The 22,534-nt window shown below is 42.3% G+C and overlaps 1 long non-coding RNA gene across 1 annotated transcript in view; it reads left to right on the forward strand.

Annotated features, from left to right (window-relative positions):
- Positions 1 to 11,239: 11,239 nt before the first annotated feature.
- LOC147247877 (uncharacterized) overlaps positions 11,240 to 22,534 on the forward strand; it is a 45,057-nt gene continuing 33,762 nt past the window's right edge. Inside the window, exons 1-4 of the long non-coding RNA XR_015109616.1 lie at positions 11,240 to 11,429; positions 11,890 to 11,959; positions 12,226 to 12,300; positions 14,801 to 14,847. This is a non-coding gene — a long non-coding RNA (uncharacterized LOC147247877). The remainder of the gene's footprint in view (positions 11,430 to 11,889; positions 11,960 to 12,225; positions 12,301 to 14,800; positions 14,848 to 22,534) is intronic.

Consider the following 22,534-nt stretch of genomic DNA (forward strand, 5'->3'; position numbering starts at 1 on the left):
GGGAAAAAGTTATCTTATTAACTTGTGACCACGAATTAAATCAAAATGTGGGGTCAAGTTATGCCTTTTGTGCATGAACTTAATCCAGCTTTGAGAAAAAGTGGACATCTCGCAGTCATGATCAAATTTTAGGGACGAGTTACATCTTGTGGCCACTAAAAAGCCTCCTTCTCTCACTATGGCCGCATTTCAAAGAAGCCAAATTCAAACTTGAGGAATCGTTATTATGTAACGGACTTAGAGAGAAAACACAGCGAGCCTCTGATCACTGCTCATGAATGCAGATTTATGTAAGCCTCCCCCAGCGTGTGAACCAGCGTGGGGGACAGTAAACTGTCCAGCACAAAGACTCTGTCACTTGACACTTATAATTAATTGAATATGAGAGGATTTGTGTCTGAATGTAAAAGAGTTGACTCTCTTTAGTTGGTATCAGCAATCACAGAGCCGTTACTTCCTAAACTTCAATTGAGCGACGTAGGAGGTGTGTAGGTGCTTTATCTAGGGCACAACATTTATGTTTTTTTGGTAAAACGTCAGCTGAGACAGAGGCATTACAGGGCATTAAGCATTTATCCACTCTTTTTAATAATGAAGCTCATGTTGGCCTGCATTTAACACAAAGAGTCACGGTCACAGCCACGTGTTATCACAGTAAAAACAAGTGAGTGAGCTGATGCATGCGGAGGTCAGAGACATTCTCAAGAGAGTGGATGTCAGCATGCAAACTATCGTGGTTAAAATGATGCTTTGTCATGTTAGGCAGGAAAACAGCACTCACTGACTCGCCGCCACACAATCCACGTCTGAGCAGCTGCAAGTGCAGGAAGGTGTAGGGGGGAGATAAGAGGGTTTAGAAACCCCGATGGGCAGAGAGATTTGGGTCGACTGGAGAAGCAGTTTCACAAAGCCAGACACTTTTGCACTTGATGAAATAATTGCTGTTTTCTGCGTGTTTTTTGGAGGTTGGGGATCAATCAACGTTTTTATTGATAGAAATTTTTTTCTAAGATAAAATAAATCCACGTGACTTAATTAGTACCATCTAACGGATGTGCAGCGTTTAATTCTCCTCGTGGCATTTCCTTTACTGACTATAAACACTGAGACGATAATGCTGGTTAGTGTCACTCTGGGACGCCATGTTTTGATGAGCTAATTAAGCGGCACATTTTCCTAAAAGGCTTTTTGTTAACCTGTCTACTCTTGGCTCATACATGGAATACATTTTCATGAACTCTCTAATCACTAAAACAGAATAGACTGTTAGAAACAGAAAATAAAAACCCTCCATCCCCAGTCAATATTAATGACCAACTCATTCTAGGAAATGAATGAAGGCTAGTTTCTTTTTTGCCACCTTCATGAATCTGGTGAAAGCGGAAGGTGAATTCATTATATAATCATAAACAAAGATAAACAACATACTGTGCTGCAGACAAATGGAGGTGTGCTCTAATGGGTTCTGCGTAGGACAGTGATTTGTTTACAGTCTTATTAGACTTGATCTCATTGATGAATTCTCTCTTTGTACAGGCCTCTGTGGTGTTTTCACTCTGGTTAATTGAATGCAGAGCAACTATGATGAGACCATTTAAAAAATATTTTCATGGGTGCTTGATCACGTACACTGAGATCTCTGGCGTTAATTAAAGTGTCAGCAAAAATAACTAAAAGAGGAAAGAAAAAAAAAGTCATTCCTTTGGTAAATCCTGGCCCGCTTGGCTAAAAACGCCACTGTTCACACTTCAAATACGAATGAACTTTGGTGGAATGTGAGGCCCCGCCTGCACACACAGTTTGATAGCTGCTCCCCCAGCGTGGCCTCGTTCCTCCTCTCCTCCTTACACGTAATGAAGAACTGCACTGAGTATCTGGGACATGGGCATGATTCAGACTTCACTCCTTCATCGCAGTTGAGTCTGTTATGAGTTCACAACTGACATTAGAATGCATCGCCACATGCATCTTGAATGACCACTTGTGATCGGATCTCCCTTCCCACTCTATATGCAAATAACCATGTAGATTATTACTGTTGTTTGTAGCAGGTGGGAGCAACACACTTCACTTGCTTGTCTGCCAGAAAGTGAAAGAAGGAGAAATCAAAGCCATGACCGGGTCGCACTCCAGGCTAACCAACTGTCCAAGATGCTTGACGCACCCGTAACTAGAAAACCCTCTTAAATCTGTGCCAAGATGGCCGCCTGGAAACAGGTGGTGTGAGTTTATATTTATTCTTCATTTGCTGTTGTTGCTGTTGTTGTTGATCTCTGGTAAACGTTCTCTGCCTTTCACTCAGAGGCACTGTACAGTGACACAACAATAAAGTGAAATGAACTGGACTTTAACTGAACTGAAATGAAAAACAGTTCATCCATATCCAGAACTAATCCACCCTGAAGTCCATCACCTCAGAAATATCCTCAAAATAAGCTGTTTCTTATTTTGATTTTTTTTCTTGAATGAAAAAAAAAGATCAAATGAAAAAAAAAGGAATAAATATATGCTCAGATTTAACTTGTGTTTACTGCTTCCAATGGACTCATGGAATTGGAATTCAATCAAAATTCCTTTATTGCTCATTGCATAGAGTGGTCTTCAGGATCAGGATCTATCCAGATCACCTCTAAATACTGGTCCTGTGTTCAATATGACCTATCTGACCAAGGCCAGTGATCACATTTTGTCCTTGGCAAAGGTAAATAAAGCCATCGGCTGTAAAAAGAAGAGCCGTGTGTAAATCTTGTTTTACAAGCTTGTGCACGTGGTTTATAAACCACGGCCTGTCAGATTTCTCGTCAGACCCCCCAGGTTTGTAAGCCAGTGGTGGGTCAGTTCTTTCCAACAACACAGACACAGCCCTCCTGTTTAAAATAAACCTTGTGGCTTGAGGATTATCACCCCTAAATGTGGTCGGAGCGTCTGGATCTCAACGCGTCTGCCTGGACTCAGAGCTGGACCTCTTATTCGATTACCCAGGATGCATGAATGACCTGAACAGGGCCACGGGAGTCACAAAGGACCACTGCACCACAACAACAGAGAGACTGTCTGACACACGGACAGCACGTGGGCTTACGGAACCACTGCTGCATCCTTGTTGCCCTGATCAGAACAGGCTGTCCTGTCAGTACAGAATAGAAAGTTTTCAAGCTAAGAAGGAAGTCAATAGCCCCAGATAAATCATACAATTGTCCCCCTGAGGGAGGCGTGTTGACAGCACTGCTGTAATGAGCCGTCTTCCCTCCAAGGAAGAAGCGATATGCAAGGCTGTCCTGTGTGTGGAGGAGATGTGGCACACGTACACCGGGGGATCGAGTCTGGCGTGGAAACTCTTGCATCTTTAATAACCTGAGTAGCACCGCCATGATCATTAGTGCCATCTTGCCCAGCAGCTGGAAAATTGTTTGGAAATGCAGTTTGCATTCCAGCTGAAGCTGTGTGAGACAGTGGAGGAAGGTGCTCACTCTGTGGAGCTCTGGCTGGCTGAGAGAGGTGGTGGCGGGGGGGGGGGGGGGGGGCTCACAGTCTCCCAGCACCACAGCACCACCTGATTTACTGGTGTCATCATCTGCCTTTAAGGCTTTATGGTATTTATAGATGTGTACTCGTGCAGTATGTATTGAACCCTGCACAACAAGTGAAAGTAAACCGTCTGATTTGTCAAGGTCATGTTATTTTTTCCACGTCACTACTGTTATCTCTTATCTTTGCACACCTCTGTACAGTCTCACTTTGGTGCATGTTGTTTTTGTGAATTTTTAATCACAAAATTTAGAAAGCAAAAATCCCCAAATTTAAGTGCTTGATGCATGCAGGCAAGTCATGTTAAACAACAAACCGAGGAACAGTGGAAACAACCTACTTTCATGTATAAGTGAGAGATGCCCTCTAGTGGCAATTGTATTTATGACAGTCACAGTGAGGCAGGAAGTCACAGGATGTCAATAAAAGAGGGAACAAAGCCGTGTGGTGGATGGATCAATCGCTGGTGTTCAGTGCTTTTTCCACGACTCTTTTGAAAGAATTTAATGCTGTTTTCCTCCTCGTGTGGATGGACAGGTTGTGTTCATGGAGAACTGCACCACAGACCCTTTGGCTCAAGTGTTTCTTCCCGTGGAGAGCTTCAGGCTGGGTTGTGCCTCGATCCACATCTAAATTTCTGGTGGCATGATTCCCAACCCTCCTCACAGGGGACCTGACTAATTCAGGGAAGTAGATTATAAATGGCAGACACTGCACAGCCTCTGCTCACCTTTCCTCCCGATGACTGCTGCTTAGGCAGCTTAATGAGGCAGTTCTCCTGCCTGGGTTTGCCTTAATTCTTTGTTTGCAACAAAAAGAGAAGTCAAACTTGATTAAATAAACTTTGCGGAATCCACTGGGAAAATGTTTCCCTCCATGCTGCTCCGAAATTACAATCTCCTACTTCATTGTGTGGCAGATTAGCTCCACTTTGTGCACTTCAGCTGATAAAGGATATTTTATTTGATTAGGATTTTTTTCATTATTATTTATTCGGGTGCTAATCAGTTAGCAACTTGTGCCATCATGTCTCTGGAGCTCTTACACGATGCAGCACTGGGTAAATGGCTGCATTAATGTTGCACCGTGAGTGACAGCGCCCATTAATCACTCCGCATGTGGAGGGTGGCTTTGTTTTATAATCATTATAGCTCTTACTATTGTATATTTATTGTCCATGCATGCTAGTAATGAGCTGAGCTAAAAGACGAACATTAGTGAAGTCATCAATCAACCCTAAGTGATTATTCAGAAGTCTGTAAAGTTTACCAAGGAAATTTACCTTATAATTCCTCAGTGGAAGTATTTTACTGAACCCCGCCCCTAATTGTCCAATCATAGCTGAGCCACTGTGTGCATGAGCTGTCAAATTGTGAATTAGTCCACCTTAGGTGTCCAGGGACATTAGCATCCAGCATAAATCATTAGCATGTCTGGCTAATTAGTTTAAAAGTTATGATAATAATTAATACTGACTTGTCAATTAAATTCAATGTAAAAAGACATCAGCTGCCCCCAACACTGACTAGAGTTTCTTACCTGTGACTAAAACAATGGAGTCATATGTTTCAACTGAAAACTAAGATCATAATATAGAACAATTTCAGGGATGACAAAATAAAACCGTTCGAATGAGCAACACAAGAATTACAAGTTATCCAAGTAACTGTCATTTACAAGTCAGCACCAAAACCTCATGAAACATCTAATACCAAACCAAGACTTCCATTATTTTGGTTCATAACCAGTAAAATAAGCTGCCTGGTTGCCAGAGCTGTTACATATAGACCTAAATATGATATTTCTGCATTAGACATACCTAGGCAGCCCTCAACTCTCTGCATGAATTCAGTAATTCACACGTCTTCATCTGTCCACTGCCCTTAGAAGACGACTGCATGGCAGACAACCCAGAGAAATCAGAGAAGCTGCCGTAGTCACGTTCCAGTGTTTCTGTTGCGCACATTTGAAAGGTTGCGTTAGAAAATGTTGATGAAAATGGGACAATGAAATGAAAAAAACTCCCTCGGTTTAAAAAAAAAAATAGAGTAGATATATAAAACGGAAGATGGAAACCTTTCATTTGAATTCGTTCTGACGGACTAAATCTTTAACTGTTGAGACTGACCAGCTGTTTCAGCGGCCATCTTTGCGGCTATTCTCAAACACTGACTTCATCTCTGCGTGTAACAGGACCAGTAACTGGTTGTTAAAAGCAATTACTACTGAACCACTGACATCATCCGTACTCAGAGCTGTGGGGCGCCTTCCTATATTTAAGCTGGGATGGATATGGGTTAAGATAATATATATTTATTATCAAGCTTATTCCTACAACCCAGGGTGATTCCTCAAGACCTTGCGCCATTTTTTCTTCTTCTATGCTGTTATAATTACAGCACGTGTAATACCGCCTTTACCGCCATCTTCTGACGGCCTAATGGAGCCTGTTTTATTCAGCCACTTGATGTAAATGTACCCATTTCCTTTTATGACCAGTTTGCTTAAAATTCATTTGACAGTTAAATGGAGACACAGTTACTTAATTACTTACATTATGCTGGAAATGCACATGATGTTTCCTGGTTAAAGTACATCATGTTATTGCAAACCTGAACCATTGCCTCTTTTACCAGGAAGTGTGGGCTATAATTAACATTTAAAATGAGCTGCCATATGTTTAAGGCCGCCTTTGTAATCAACATCTTAATAAAGACAAGAATCAAAATCAAGCAAGAATCTTGAAATATTTCTGTTTCATCTGCTTTTTTGGCCCGAGAGTGAAACGTGCTGCAGCAACATCCTCCATCGTTAAGCAGAAGATGTGAGATATGGTGGGGGAGGGGGCTCAGATTAGGACTGCTTTGAAATTTCGATGGGAAAAAGAGAATTGGTTCCAAAACAGAGGAGGCAGTGAGTTTTCAGAAAGCCAGAAATTTGTGTTGTGTAATTCCAGCGAGGGAGGAGAGAGGAGGGAGGAGGGAGGGAAGAGGGGAGAAGGGGTTTGTTCCAAAATGGAGTGGGTGCTGGGGGGTTTGAGGGGGGAGGGGTGAGAGCCAGTTTCAGCAGCTGGTCAGGTAACCACTGACATACCCGGACACATGCATTGTATGTCCTATGTCCACAGACCTACAAACATAACTCTTGATTCATGTTTTCAGAACAGCAAAAGTGTTTCAAAGCCAGAAGAATAAGGTCACAGTAACTTAAAATGCAGGAGATTTTCCCAGCTGAGATCCACAAGTAAACCATTGTTTTGGCTAAGTGTTGCTCGTGATGTACGAATCAGTAAAAATGTGCCACTGCTTCTCCAAACAATGTATTTGGGTCAGCGAGCAGTCACAGTCCTGCGAGAGGCGACGGATGCCACCCAGAGGCACGAGCCCCCCGGGACGTCTACAAACATAACCAGTGTTTTTTGGCTGTGATGCAACAACCCAGCATATTTAAATGAATTGACAATGAGATGGGAGCCGAGCCAATGCAGCAATTTCAACCTCCCATCAGAATTTCCATTGTCTCATGCCAGGGGCATTTGGTGCTGGATGAGGGGAAATGAAATGACCAAAAGAGGGGGAACCAGTTTGGGTGAGAGATTATTTAGAGGTGTGTTTAAAGACAATAAGAAGAATTAATCACAAATGCAATTTCGGCCAGGGTCTTTTTTTTTTTTTTTGCAAGAGATGGATTTGTCATTTTTGACATGCAGCAAGAGTGCTGCTTCAAAAAAGGGGGGGGGGGGGGTACACGTCAAAAGTCAGTTATCAGAGCACGAACTGAACACCTCGTTTTCACCCACAAAGATGCAGAAGTGAGAGCGAGTGGAGCTGTAAAGGAGGTCTGCCCTACATTTGAGTTTCTAATACTCAAATGATGCTGAAGGGGGGCACAGGCTAGTGTGCCCTGCAGTTAATACAGAAGTCATTTCCTTTTTTCGTGATCCCTCCAGCTATGAAGAGAAACTCCATTTCAGTCTCATTGTGAAACAAAACGCAACATTTTTTTGAGATGTTTGGGTTGGCTTCATTTGCAGAACTTCTTCCAGAAATAGGGGCCGTGTCCTCAATCCAAGCCTCCCCAGGACACTGCTCCACTCGCTGGCTCTCTCGCTGTGGTATTTTTCTGTTGCATCAAATGTTTGAAGGCAATAATCCTCCCATCCTACGTGGAAGACAGCGGCTCTTTGTCTGGCTGGACTCTCCGGCTTTCATATATTGTTTTAAATGACTAAGTTGTCTGAGAAGAGTCAGCATAAAAAGCCCTCTTCTCTGCCATCATGCTGGCTCAGTGACAGGGAGCAAAGAGGAGTGTGTGTTTACTGCACAGGCAGACGGGGAGAGCGCCGCAAAGATTTATTCGCAACTCCCATTCCTCTGTGCAGAGCAAGAAGTCTGAAATAATCCAGCTAAGATTAATTAATTTCTTAATAACTCTTGAACATACATGAAGCCGGCCACGTGTCAGGCCTTTGCTTATGAATCGCGTTGCATGATTAGTCACTTAAATTAGTGTAGGAAGACTCTCGTGATCCCAAAATGAGGTAAGAGACTTAACTTCCTGAGTCAAAAACTTGAGAGAGGTTTTCTTGTTATGTCTGATCTATAATGGGTCCAACCTCTGCTCTGAACAACTCTTCTTGCCAAGTATAAATGTGTATTAAGTGTATCCAAATTACACAACTTCAGAGAGGCTGTTAGCACTTCCTCCCCCTCTGCTTGTTGGAAGAGGGAAGCAACACCATTAAAAGTGGTGCATTTACTGTAATAACTTTTTATTCCCCACGATTAAACACTAACCTGATTGTGACTCTTCTTAACCTTTCACAACTCCGGAGTTCTGTTTTTCTCTTATTTCATTTTCTGAGGTGACACAAAGTTAAAGCAGTTCCGTGCCTTGAGATGGCTGCCTTCTGCCGCCTCCCCCCCCCCCCCCCACACACACACACCTTTTAAATTTATCATAAACAACTCATATTCAGATCGACAGGCACAAAATGATTCAAGATTCCCTTCAGTGAAAATCAAGTTTTTCACCTGTTTTTACCCTCACCCCTACAAGAACATGATTGAGTTGGAGCAGAATCCAGAAAAGGAGAAGCATTTGGACTCTGTCCTCTGTAGCCTGCCCAAGCTGCCGCCACCACTTCTGAGCCGATTGCCACTGCACATTATCGCTCCGACCCCACTTCACCTCAGGCCACGGCCCCTGCGCCGCCTGCTGCTATCGCTCCTGCTGCTGCTGCTGTCTCCAGTGATACAACACATCCTCGTGTTCCTCACAAGTTATGCACATTCTTTTCCTGCATAATCCTACCAATGTTCAGCCACAGGAGTGATCAGCGCACCTGCTCTAACCCCTGCTGCTGCAACCTCGAGCAAAATATTCCTCCGAGTGGAAACTACAACATCAACGCAGGAACACAGGTAAACAAAACACACACGCACACGCACACGCACACAGAGAAAGCCAACTCAAGGCATTGACTCTCAGGGATCAAGCACAAAACTGAGGAGGGAAAACTCTCCTCTCTTTATGACCTCAGTCAGGCTCATTGCAAACCTGTGACCTCGCTGTTGGTGGTTTTGTGTCTGACCATAACGATGACCACTGTTCCAGCTCAACGGTTAAATCCAAAGCCCCTGTTAGCTCCACATCCACAGTCTTGGACCATGGTCGGCCCAACAAGTGCATCTGAACGGAAAAATAAATGGAACTTGGAGACTGTATGACTCTGCTGAGGTGAGCCAAAACCAATGTAAACCCGTCAGCGACGAGCGGATCCTGGCACTTCTGCCAATGCCAGAGTGTGAGTGTGTGGTTGTTCTGTAGGGGCGAGAATGATGTGAAAAATGCTGCTATTGGCTCATGCATGAAGGAGCGGACTAACACGTGTACAAATATAAATACATAAGTGAACATACACACTTACTGTACACCATAATATGTTGCTGTACATCACATGTGATGGGTGACAGACCAACTCTGACCTAAATTCAGCTCGTAAATGTCTTCAGGGCATCAAATGTGGGGTTTTGATAAGATCTGGCCATGTGGAGTCCAGTTAAAACGCTTTCCTGCCCGGAGGTGAAATAACCCATCATCGGACCCTATCACCAGGTTTTTGAGGTGTTTCTGACCAAATCTGAAATGGATATAAGTGTCAGGGGGAAAAAAACCAAAACATTTCCTTAGTGGGTTCTAGCACAGCTTATCTCCTTTATTTCAACACCTGCAGCCCCTCTTGCCATGTTGGAGACTGAATGGTGAAGAATAGCAAGACTAAAGCCATGGTGACCCGCTGCTCTCCAGACACAAGCGTTACCAATCCCCTCTCTGTAATTGTCCTTGTTGGTTTGAACAACATATCAGGAGAGATGTCTGCAACTTGACAGGCACGACCTTCCCCCCGACAGCAGCCGCAGCTCAGCAGGACCCTCCACACCTGGAGCAGGTTTTATTGACAATTTTAACTTGTTTTTAGAATTAGACATCCTTCAGGAACTGTGCCCCCCCCCCCACACACACACACACAAATCGACGCACATCTTATTTTCCCTGATATAAACGTAACCATCAAGAGTTGCTCCTCATCACCCCCCTCAGGCCTCCTGTCTGTCCTGATTACAAGGAGCTTGCGTGTTTATTACATGTTTGAGGAGTCTCTGAAGCTGACACACACACACACACACACACACACACACACACACACACACACACACACACACATTTAGCTTTCCTGAATAGAAGCAAATCCCTGTTGATGTTTTTATTACAGATCACAAGCTTGACATTATATATTTAGTGCCCCTAATTGTCTCAACAGAGCAGGAGGAGGAGGAGATGGAGTTACTCAGACACGAGATCTTATCCAGTACAGGGAAGCTTGAGTATCTCCATCTGTTACTCCAAAGAGAAATCTTAAATCTAGTCTACTGATTAGCAAAAGGTCACTGAAATATGCAGTTATACACTCAAAAAACAAAACAAAACAAAACAAAAAACCCTCATTGGATCAACTCAGTTCAGTTGTAGGATTTCAATTCAATAACCCCAACTAAAGAAACCCATAGAATACTGTTAAATACAGTCGCACCAATTCAGCTTTATCAAATACTACTGAACCAAATAAATATACTATCCTAGTTAAATAAAATTACACATTTCCAACTAAAAATGATATAGTATATTGGAAATTAAATAAGGTAAATTCAATTTTTACTTGATTTTCCCCAAAAAGGAATTCCTCTTTGATGTGCTTTTACTTGAACAGGCAGCAATGTGTACACATGACTTGAATACACATAGAAATATAAAGTATTCTTTTTCTGGGGCAGCACGGTGGTGCAGTGGTCAGCACTGTCGCCTCACAGCAAGAAGGTTCTGGGTTGGAGCTCCGGCTGGAGCACAGGGTCTCTCTGTGTGAGTCTGCATGTTCTCCCTGTTCCTGCTGGGTTCTCTCTGGTACTCCGGCTTCCTCCCACAGTCCAAAGACATCAAGAGGGGACCAGGTTAATCCAGACTCTAAATTGACCGTAGGTGTGGCTGTGAGTGTGAATGGTTGTCTGTCTCTATGTGTTGGCCCTGTGATGGACTGGTGACCTGTCCAGGGTGAACCCCGCCTCTCACCTGAAGACTGATGGGATAGGCTCCACCCCCATGACCCTTAACAGGATAAGCAGTAGAAAATGGATGCAAGCAGTGGGGATTGGAGGGGATGGTCTGGGGTGGCCACCACTGAAATCTTATTGACCCCAGACCTTAGTTCTAGTTCATCAAGTCCATCAATACAAGAAGCTTTTTTTTTTTCCTCTGTTCTTCCCAAACGCCCGTCAATCAAAGATGACAGCTGAGCTGATTTGTTGATTTAGAGCTACACTGACCCAGGACCAGTTTTATTTGAGGTAAGGTCAGCTGACATTGAATTTATCCCGAATTTCTTTCTGAATGTGAAAACTTTCATGTAGCATGTTAGTAGCAGCTAGCTGTAGCGAACTAGACCCTTTACCGCATCGAGCATTTTGTTTTAGTTGTACTTTGGGTGGGTACAGGCGTATGAGAGGCCAGGTTTTGTGATTTACTGGTGTCTAAAGTGTTTTACAGCTGTGTGTGTTCGGCTAACGACGACGTAATGTGACGTAACGCCTGCAGCGCGGGGGGGGGGGGGGGGGGGGTGCAGGCGTCGTCTGTGCTGAGACTGTGCAGTATAAAGTTCATAGAACAGCCTCTACATTCAAACAGCTGTAAAATTAATTAAAAATAATTACAGCCATTAAAGTATGTAAAAAAAAAAACATGAAAAAATGACAATCTGTAATTTGGGGGTTTTCCTAGACTCTGATTCTGAGTTTTATCTCTTCTCAGCTGAGCTGCCAGTCTGGGGCGATGAAGAACCAGGAGTTTTCTGGAACACCACCTGCCTCACCCCTCACTGGTCTGTCAAATTCTGTTGCCTCCTTTTCTGAGTCTTCCATGAATACTTAGCTGAAGTCTTTGTGCTCATATTTGATACGTTTCAAAAAATGACAATCTGGTTTCGCTCAGTGTATGATGTTCATTTGCTAAAACAGGGCTAACCTCGCACTTACAAATAATGCAATGCTGGTTAGATCTCAATACCAAACACTAAAAGATAAATGAAAATATGGAACACCAGCGTATCCATGAGCAAATTATGAATGTGATGGGTGTTGACTTCAGGTTCCTCACCTGGCGTGGAAAATGATATTGACACGGATAACAAAGAGGCTCTCCGGGCCCCACCTGGACTTCACGGTACGTAGAACCATTCAGTCTTTCAGCCTTATTATGTATGTGTGTAGATGTTGGTGCTCCAGCAGGTTCAAATGAACACATTTGACATTGCAGAAATGATTTCCAGCACTGTGACTGATTCCCGCGGTGTGATAATTACCAGGAAATGTGACATTGAGCTTGGCAACCCGAAATGCTCGAAATGTAAATCTTTGCACTGCGTATGAAAGAGTTTATGCACAACAAAGCACACATTACTATAATGGATTTGTGTAGTTTTCTCTCAGGCATTCTCCATAATACCTTCTCACAGTGTCCCAGAACAGAGTATTTTAATTCTAAAATCGGAAACGTCGCCCGTGAAGTCACCTCTGGTCAGCAAAATGCACTTTAGCGGAATACCGTGATTTGAATAGCTGAGCAGGAAAAGTGGAAAACTCAATCAAACAGATTTTGATCTCTGTCACTCTTGTCTTTAATTAATAATTCAGAGAATAGCAATGCATGCGCGCTATTTGCCATGGGTGATAAACTTGTCAGCGCTTCAGAGATTTGATTCTGCACTCGTGTAAAAACTCAACAAAAACAAAACTCAAGCACGCTAACATGCCTCCACACGCTGCCTTGAGCCATTGTACTCTAAACTCTTTGAAAAGCTTGTTAGTTGCCAGACAACGGATGTATCGCTGACAATCAACAGTTAGCTGCTGTCTCTAAAGCCATGAAAATCACAGTCATCAAAACACTTTTTAGAAAATAAAAAAACAACTTGTTTTAATATCATGAGTAAGCAGAGGAAAAATAATGCAGTCCAGAGTCAGTGCAACTTGTGATCTTTATTATGACCTCTGAGGTCACACTGCAAGACCTTTAACCCCTGACTGCTCCAGTAGAGCTGCTCAGAAGCACCAGATCAGACTGGTTGCACTGGCAGCTTCCTGGTGTGAATGTAATCAGGATGTTCTTGCTAAAAACAGAACATCCCTCTCAACTATCTAACCCTGATTATATAGAAGGTTTTTTTTTTTTGTTTTTTAGAAAGAGAAGAAACAGAAATGTTAGTCGTTTTTTTCACAGTAAAAGTCAATCAAGAAACATTTTCACGTAACATTTAGAGAGCAGGAACAAGCTGAAGGAACTCTGACAAGAGAAATAAAATATAAATAATAAAATGTTTTACTAACAAGCTCTCCTCCCCGGCAACAGCCACTCAACCTGAAAATATATCAGGCCGATCACGTAGTTGCACTGATGTAGGTGCACATTTGACTGCTTTAAATGCAGCATAGATGGCCTTTGAATAAACCAAGTCACCCCAACCGCAAAAATCAAAAAACATAAAAGAAATAGAAGCTGAAATAAATGAGTTATTTATATAAACAAATGCCAGACTGCTGCAGTATGTTGGCGTGATAAACCAGGACTGGGAGTGAGGAAGATGAGGGGGGAGTGAATGTTGCTGTCGAGTGGAACAGCTAGGAGGGTGTTTTAGTAGGGCAAAGTCACCAAGACCTTCTTTTTTTTGGGGGGGGCTCAGATTTGACAGGTAATTCTGGGTTTAGGGTTAGGGTTGTATGCATGCAGTTTTAATCTCCCAGTGATTTTTTTTTTTATCTGGATTTATAGTTTCTCCCAGTTCAGTCAGACAAGAGCCTGGACTAAAACACACACCAAGAGGCACCACATCTGAATTTCAATCATCGCAAAAAGTCAATGACAGAATTTGCATTTTACCACCCCAACAATATGATTTCATCTTTAGTCACGGGTAGTAATGACTAACTAAGCCATGACTCCATCCAGCCATTGTCAGATTATCCCTTGCAGGATGTGGAGTGGGTATTAATCCCAAACACAATCACACAGATGAAACGGTTGAAAAGCGCCAGTTCACTTCCTACCAATTTCATGTAAGGAAACCAGGAGGGTGTTTGTAAATGTGAAGGAAACTAAAGTACAGCTGTTCCGTAATTGGAAGCTTTGGAAATATCTTTGTGAGAGACAAAGGTGGAGCAGAGAGGAGGCACCATTCACACTGTGTGGTGGTGACTGACAAAAAAAACCCCAAAAAACAACTAAATCAAATGGCAAACCGAGCCACCGCTTCATACTTTTTAAATTAAGCTCGCTCCATTCAAATGACTCTTCAGTGTCTGGGGAAAAGGGACAGTCTGGTTTGGCCTGTGGCTCCTTTTGTCGGTAAAACATGAAATATTTGAATGACAATAATTATGCAGCATTTATGTGAGTGCCCTGCCAAAATTAATCCTCATTCCCACAAGACTATAACTGCAGAGTCAGATTAGGGCCAGTCAAATCTCAGCAGATGGGGGTGAAAATTGACTGTTCGCTGACAATAAATGTAAGGAGATAAGTAGTTCATGGGAGTACATCCAATTTGGCGTAATTTGTGGGATTTTGCAGCAAACACATCCGAGGTGTCCATCCTCTCCACACTGGCAACAAATAATGGAATATGACTTATTTTGATTAAGGCTGTATGGATTATTGTGTCCCGCAGAGTCCAATCTGAGCGTGAGAAGTATGGGTTCACTGCAGTCTACACGCGTGAGTCATGCATGACAAATCAGATGAAAACATAAAACATAAACGTCCACTCAGTGGTAATTAATCAAACTGAGTTAATGTGTATTGATAATTCTCATTCAAAAATGGAATATTAATTATCTTTTTTTCTTTTTTTTTTAAATCGCTCCACTTAACCAAAGCAAAACAATGAATTAATACACCTGACAGCAGCGGCGCGTATCAGGAAGTCAACATCAAGAGGGTGCTCAGTCATTTCACAATCTAGACAGCACGGCGAGGTCGTGGAGGACGCCACCGCCGTCATCCTCCTTGAGTCTCGGCAATTCTTCACTCCATCTCTGTTGTCAGCATGGAGATGTCACCCACTGTGGAATCAATTTCTCCACTGGCGGTTCAGGTCCGTCCACATTTTTCAATTCATTTATAATCATTACCAGGAAATAGCCAGAGGCAGAGGCAATTTAAGCACCTGTAATATAAAGCCATCAAATTCATTTCTTGTCACACTATTTTGGTTTCGAAATGATGGCATCAGCAATCAGGAGGTCTGGAACACTGGGGATTGTTGTGGTCGCCAGCGAATGTGGAGTAATGGCGAGTCATTAATATTAAACTTGCATGCTTCTTATTTTTATTTGCTGTCTCTCAGCTTGAATGTTGCAGTAATTACGTGCAGTTCTTTGAGTTGAAAATCAGAATTTTCTCAGATGAAATACAAATTTTCCAGTTTTTTTTTTCCCTTTTCTTTGATGAATTATATGTTGTCTGTACGTATCTGGATCAATATTATGAGTTCTTCGCAGCGATGAGTGAGTAGATCGCAGTAATCTGATTACATGGAGCAGTACAAAGATGAAGCTCAACCCTCGTTAAAAGTAAAACAGTGGATCCATTTGTTTTGGAAATGTTTCTTTAAAAGGAAGCTTTTTTTTCTCAGAGTATATGATGGAATTAACCACTCTTTTCTTCACTCCATTATGATATCCAGTGTGATATCAAGTGTGAAATGCCGAGAGTTTTAACTGGTGCTGATGAGCTTAATGAGCACTGTGGGAACTCATTTAGCAACGCCTTCATGTAGGATGTTCATTTATATGAAAATCGAATACATTTTCGCTTTAAAGAGAATTTTTTTTTTTTTCCTTTAATTTTGAAACATAAATGCTAAAGTAAATGTACAAAAATCAACAGTGAATCTATTGCTGGCTTCCCGTGTGCATGAGGAGAGAACAGAAACCTGAACGTGGCGCCTACATTCCTGCAGACTATCTGTTAGAAGTCCTTCAAAGAGATGAAAGCAGCTGATAAAGTGGTCTTATCTCTGATCCCGGTCTGCACCGAGTCTGACTGCTTAATAGAAAGATGCTAAAACAAGCCTCTGGTTAGATGCAGGGGAAGATGAGCGGCACAATAACGCACTAGAGTTGTCTCTTTCCTGCCATTGTTGTTTGTGAATGATCACAAAGCTGAAAAAATATCAAAGCGATGTTCACGAGCATGAAGTAAATCATGAATTGGAGATGAAATAGTCGTCTCCCTCCATTAATAATATGTGTCCTCTCTCAGCTTAATATGGTTTTGCTCCAGCAGCTCGAGTTGATGTTTTTGATGGAAAATGTGAACCGACAGAGTCAAACTTTAACTGGATCTTGCCGTGTAACAATATTGAGTCCTTTGATGAATTATAACATAATTCCACACTGAACATTTGTTGCTACACTGTCAAGTGGAAAGAAAGAGTCAAATTCCTGCACGACAACAATATGGTGAAGTCAACAGTATTACAGCATCAGAAGAAAAATTCGAAATATGCAAAGGTTGCAAACAACTGAAAGACAGGAACAAAATGTGTTCGTACGAATACTTTTGTTGAATAACTGTCTGTTTAAAACTGATTCATCCTGATGGCAATGCAGCTGCTGTAGCTGTAAAATAATAATTCAAGTAACAAAACATGAAACACTATTTATCCTTTGTACTTTTCTTCTCATATATATATGTATATATATATATATATATGTATATTTAAATATATGCTGAGGTATGTCCGCACAGTACCTCTAACCACCGTAACCAGGAGGAGCCCTGCAGACAAGTTCCAGTCCAGTGGCTCAAACAACACAGCAGCACCAGAGTACAACTCCGAGCAGGAGGATAGTAATAATCATATTTACACCGCAAAACTCTTTTTGCACAGTGGCTGAGAAAGGCTGCACTTGAATCCTGAGTCTTGAATGTCATCATCTTGTGATATTGGGATCTAGTCATCAACACCCAAGACAAAAAATATTACTCCATCATCTCAGTTCAGGCTTTTGAACATTTTTTAAATTTTCACAAAAAAGAAATACATAAAACAAAAGCAAAACCTCAATGGTGGGAGGGCCCCCAACCCCACACGCCCTCCCCAATTCTAGCGTGGGCTAGAACTCTCAAGAAAATCCACTGACACCCCGAGTCAGAAACCTGACATCACAGTTCACAGGTCTGTCAGGTTCCTACTGTGATCTTTGACTGTGATGTCAGAATTCTGACTCGGGGTGTCAGTAGATTTTCTTGTTTTTTTTTTGTTGTTGTTGTTGTTTTTTTCCGACCTGGGCCTCGGGCGATGGCTACTGCCAAATTAGCACTAAAAGCGCATCTTAGTGGCTCAGATAGTGCACCATCATAGAAAAGTCTGTCCAACTCTCAAGTCTCACTCAGAAATCTCACTCTGAAATCTTGCGAGAGTTGAGTTGCTGTATGAAATCACTGGTGGAGAAACTCAGTTTTGCTGAGCGATAGAGAGAGGCGATGGAGAGTTGTTTGTGTTGGATAACAGAAAGAGTAACTTTAGTGGTCGTGGGTTGTGTGTGCATTTCTGAATTGCGGGAACCAAATCGTGAAACAGAGATTTACCTGCAATTATGTTGTTTATGCCATTATTTCGTTGTAAGATGGAGAGGGAGGAGAGGAACACACTGGGAGGGAGACGCATCATTTGTGAAGAAGAAGAAATGAAAGAGGGAGACAAATTTTGATAGAATTTGCTTTTGGCTTTAGTGGTTGTGACAGCCCTGATCCGTTTGGTTAGAGGCCACAACAAGATTTCATTTGCAAAAACAGACGGGAACTATTCGTTATCTGAATTGTCATTGTCCAGGGTGTGAGACACTTGTGCTGTCCCACATGCTCAGCATTCAAGCCAAAAGCTCCAAAATTGCGTTTCTTGACAGTTCATGTGTTTGCACTTGTTTCTCCTGTCATACCAGACATGTTGGCGCTAGTAGTGAAAGGGCCTGTGAGTGCGGTCAATTTTTGCGCGCTTTTACACGTTCAAACCTCAACTGAGCCCTAAAAACTGAGACCTTATTGTCATCATCAGGGTGCAGTTTGAGGTCTCTGATTGTTTTAGTTCCAGTGCTTTGGTACCTTAGAGTGAGTGACTCATGCGTTTCTCGTCTGTAGCGCCAGGAACTGTCCTCAGCCTCACTGCAAGACTTTCCCTCTGAAGCATCTTAAATAAAAGCCAGCGTAAAAGAGTACAAAAAGATACTCATTAACAGTGAGGGGTGGCATAAAGGAAAAATCCTCCAATCTTTGCAGTAAAGATATAAAAAGATCATCTTTGGCACCATTTAAAAAGAGTGTCTTGGATTTCTTCTCAAAGGCAATGAAACGTCTCACAAGGCAGCCGATTGAGCAGCGAGCCAGCGCGGATAGATCTCGGGAGACGTAGATATCACTCTCTACATTTGCTTCCACTGCAACTGTTCTCTGAGACAACGGGAGCCTTGGCAGTCTGATATTGATCTTGGGTCAATCACATTTCAGACTTTTTATTGAAAATGTTGGTGGTCCAATATAGTGAATTAAACAACTCTGATATTTTGGCTTCTATCAAGGTTTTTGAGTCATTCAAGCAGAAATATCTTGACTCGTTGCCTCCTTTCAGCCTCTCACTTCATTGTGGAACAACTATGCGATGTGATCAGGAACCCTAATGCAGCCCAGCATGCTGAACGTGAGGAATGTCAGCACCTGGCAAGATGATCCCAGAGTCACTGGTATTGATCAGCTCCTCTATAGATGGATGGTCATCATTTAGTCTTCAGGGACCAGAGAAAGTCTTAGTTATAGTGCTTTAAAATGTGCAGGAGCAGTCTGAGAAGCAGACAGAGGGAGGAGGAGGAGGAGGAGGAGGAGGAGGAGGAGGAGGAGGAAAAAAAGAATTTGCAGAGAATCCATGTGAGATGTGGAAGTGACAGACAGTGAGTGAGATTGGTGAGTTATGAGAGGGAGGGTTGGGGGTAAGGAGATAGTCCTTGGCTCAGCCGCACACCCGATGATAGACTGTTACCTGGCGTGTCAGGGGGCCGGCGTAGGCGGGATAATCACTCTGACTTCTTCCCTGTTTATTCTGCCCTTGTTAAACCTGTGCTGCAATAAATCACAACCCAATCAATCTTCTTCTTTTCTGAATAATATATTGAGTTGATTTATGTGTTAATCCATAGCTACCTGTATCTTTTACCCTGGCTTATCAACATCTTGTAAGATTTAACGAGGATTTAGTGCTGTTTTAGAAGATGTGAGATTGAGACAATCACACTCCCTTCTTCCAAACACCAGACGGACTTCTTTGACAAGGGCAGCAGCTTATAATTTATTCTGATGGCTCGTCCCTCCCTCCGCACAGCTCTGAAGGTCATCCTCCACACTGATACCAAAGTTGAAAGAAAAGCATTCTCGCAAGTGATAATCAACGGCTTATTCTTTCAAATGCCAAGTGGCTGGCACAATTCCGCTGTAATACAAGCTGTTAGGTGGTGGCGTGCCGCCGGAGGGGATTTGCTGCAGTGAGGTTTCATTCTCCAAGTGTCAAGCTGACAAACACAATTGATTGAGGTTGTTTCAGAGTAAGAGAAGGCCAGAGAGCACCAAAATGAGCCGTAAAAATTGATAAACAATAGCCGAGGAAAGGAGTTGGCATTTTCATGTGACAGACAAATTCCTTGAAATATTCCTGCAGTCATTTACGCGGACGTGTTTGTGTTTAACTTGTTTGGAGGCCACAGTCTCGAAGGGAGTTTTAGAGTACATTTATCCTCATACGGTCTTCTTTTTTCCCCCTGTAAGTATGTTTTTTTTCTACCAAGATACTTATTGGCATTCCGGAAGCGTATTTGAAGTCGTCGAATTGGGCTGAGTTCATAGTGGCGTCAGAGGGAGAATATGTCTCGGCAAACCGAACTGACTGCTTTAAAAACAAATCAGTATAACGGCGACTTCAAAGAGAGAGGCAGATGAGATACATACGGAGGACAAGAATGAAATCGAAATTACAAAAATTGATTAGGTGCTGAGGACACAGATAAAACATACACAAGTGTTTGGATGATACCCACAATGTTTGCCGTTTAAGAACACACTTGAGCTCCATTTTAATCCCTATACCTCAGTGGAGGATGGCAAACTCTAAACCTCTGCAGACTGGCTATCTTCCCTTAAACATAATTTGTATCCCCTCATGTAGAAACAGTTCTGAGAATAGAGTCATTTTGGATTATTTAGCTGCACTTTCATGTGACTTTGCCTTGAGAAATGCATTTTAGGATTTCAAGAGACAAAAGTTCACATAGAGTTGAGCTCAGTCAATGGCCGCCTTACAGATGTCACTCGGGGTGCCTTAAAAGACGAAACAACTGTCAGAACATTGCCAAAGTACAAGAGCAGTCTTTAAGTAATAATTAATATGGGCTGCTTTCTCTGCTGCTCTACATTATGACAGTCTGGCTGAGGTTCTGCAACTGAAGCTTATCGGTGAAGTCAGGAAAAACTGTAATATTTGGAAAATGCCTGGTTGCATTTTTCTCATACGAACTCCCGGACATCAGATCAGGCCTTTGTCCAGAGTTGCATTGTCACACATGTGGCACATACAGGAACAGACTTCCGTACTCAGTTTGGTTTGTGTGTGTGTGTGTGTGTGTGTGTGTGTGTATGGGCTGAGCATGCAAGAACAGGAAATGATGCAATGAGTCATGTAGCTGGAAGGAACAAGCTAATAATGACTGCATTTGCTTGAAGATTTCCGTTCTTGAATATCGTCATCAGATGCACAGATCGAGCGCCGATAGAATGAGTCCTAAAACACTGAAGAAAGTTATTAAGTTGAGGTCCCTCATCTCAAGGTCAACACAAGTCAACGCAAGCTTGTTTTAATATTTGGTTTCATGGAATAGAGTACATCAATAAATAGAAGAATCATGAAATTCTCAACTTTTATGTGTCTCAAAAAGTGTGAAAGCTAATAAGTAGCTAACTGAATGCAGAAGGAGGGCGAAGCTAATTGTGGCATGACATAATATCAGCTTTGTACCTCTCACGATTTCAGAATTCCTGTTCATTTGTGAAGATGATCATTATGAATAAAACTGTTAAGTCTCATAAAATTTTAATGGTGGAAAATCCTGTGTAAAAAAAATCCCATTGGTTTTTGGTGAAGGGAACTGTGGGTGATGCTAATTTCCTGGTTTGGCCTACAAAAAAAAAAAAAAAAAAAAGAACTTTGTAAAGTAATGAAATCGGATGTAAGTGTTAAAGAGGTTATGATCATTTCACATATTTCTATGAGATGCTACGCTTTCAACATTTAGCAGGCAACCACGAATCCAGAATCAGAAAATTTAAAAAAACTAATCGAATTCTGCAGGGAAACTGCTTCGAAAATATAACCCAGAATGAGATGATTTCCAGAAGTCAAAACTTTCATCTGTCAGCCATTTCAATCAGAGTGACTGATGTTCATTTATGTCCAGACACATAAACCGCTAGTAGCTACTGTTTATCCTGCAAATGGACAAGAACAGCCTTCAGGATCCAGGATCTGTAAAGTTGATCCACATCACCTCCAGAAGAACCCCTTATCTTCCTGGATCAAAATCAGCCTATTAGTTTTTGAGATATCCTGCTAACAAACAAAGGCTTTTTCTCCATATCTGGAGTCCTTGGGGATCCTGAGGAATGTGCAGGTGTAGTGTAAACAGCAACGGCTGTGTGAGTATCTGGATGCAGCGTTCGCGCTGCAGCTGTTTGTTTGAGCTGCAGAAAAATGTCTTCAGTGGCACCATCTGCTGTTACAGATCAATCTTTATCTTTATTTGGCAGTCATAGGCATAGTTTTCTCTGAGGTTTGCTAGGAGCAGATTTTTCAAAGGCCAGTAAGACTTCTATATTCTTCTAATAAATTTGACATAAAGGGCAGGGAGTGTCTGTGTGAACTGCAGTTTTGTGAGACCGCTACCATGCACACACCAAATCAAATCAAGCCTGTCAAATTGAGGCGGCTGGATTCCAGACCAGTCCCCAGGTCTCAGTGTGTCGGCCTCTCCTCTCTCCTCCACAGCAGCACGGGCAGCTTCTCATCTGCTGCAGGCGCTGTCACGACAATACTGAAAACACTTGGCTACTCTGAGAATACCGATCAGATAACTGTGGTCAAAGGTAGATTGTTGGTAGGAAATGATGATTAATTTTGTCGTAATACTAGCTGCTTAAATCACGGAGATAGCGGCAGCCTCAGGTACTCAGCCTCCCATCTATTTACAACACATCAATAGTAGTAACGACCTTTCCTCTGTGGACAAATCTGTAATTATCTGTCACACTTATCTCAAGGTCACATAGCACTAGATCGTTTCTGAAAACGTTCTAAAAGTCACCA

Source organism: Aulostomus chinensis, chromosome 16 (assembly GCF_037954235.1).
Source record: "Aulostomus chinensis isolate RoL2024-O1b breed Wild chromosome 16, RoL_Achi_v1.0, whole genome shotgun sequence".
Lineage (NCBI taxonomy): Eukaryota > Metazoa > Chordata > Actinopteri > Syngnathiformes > Aulostomidae > Aulostomus > Aulostomus chinensis.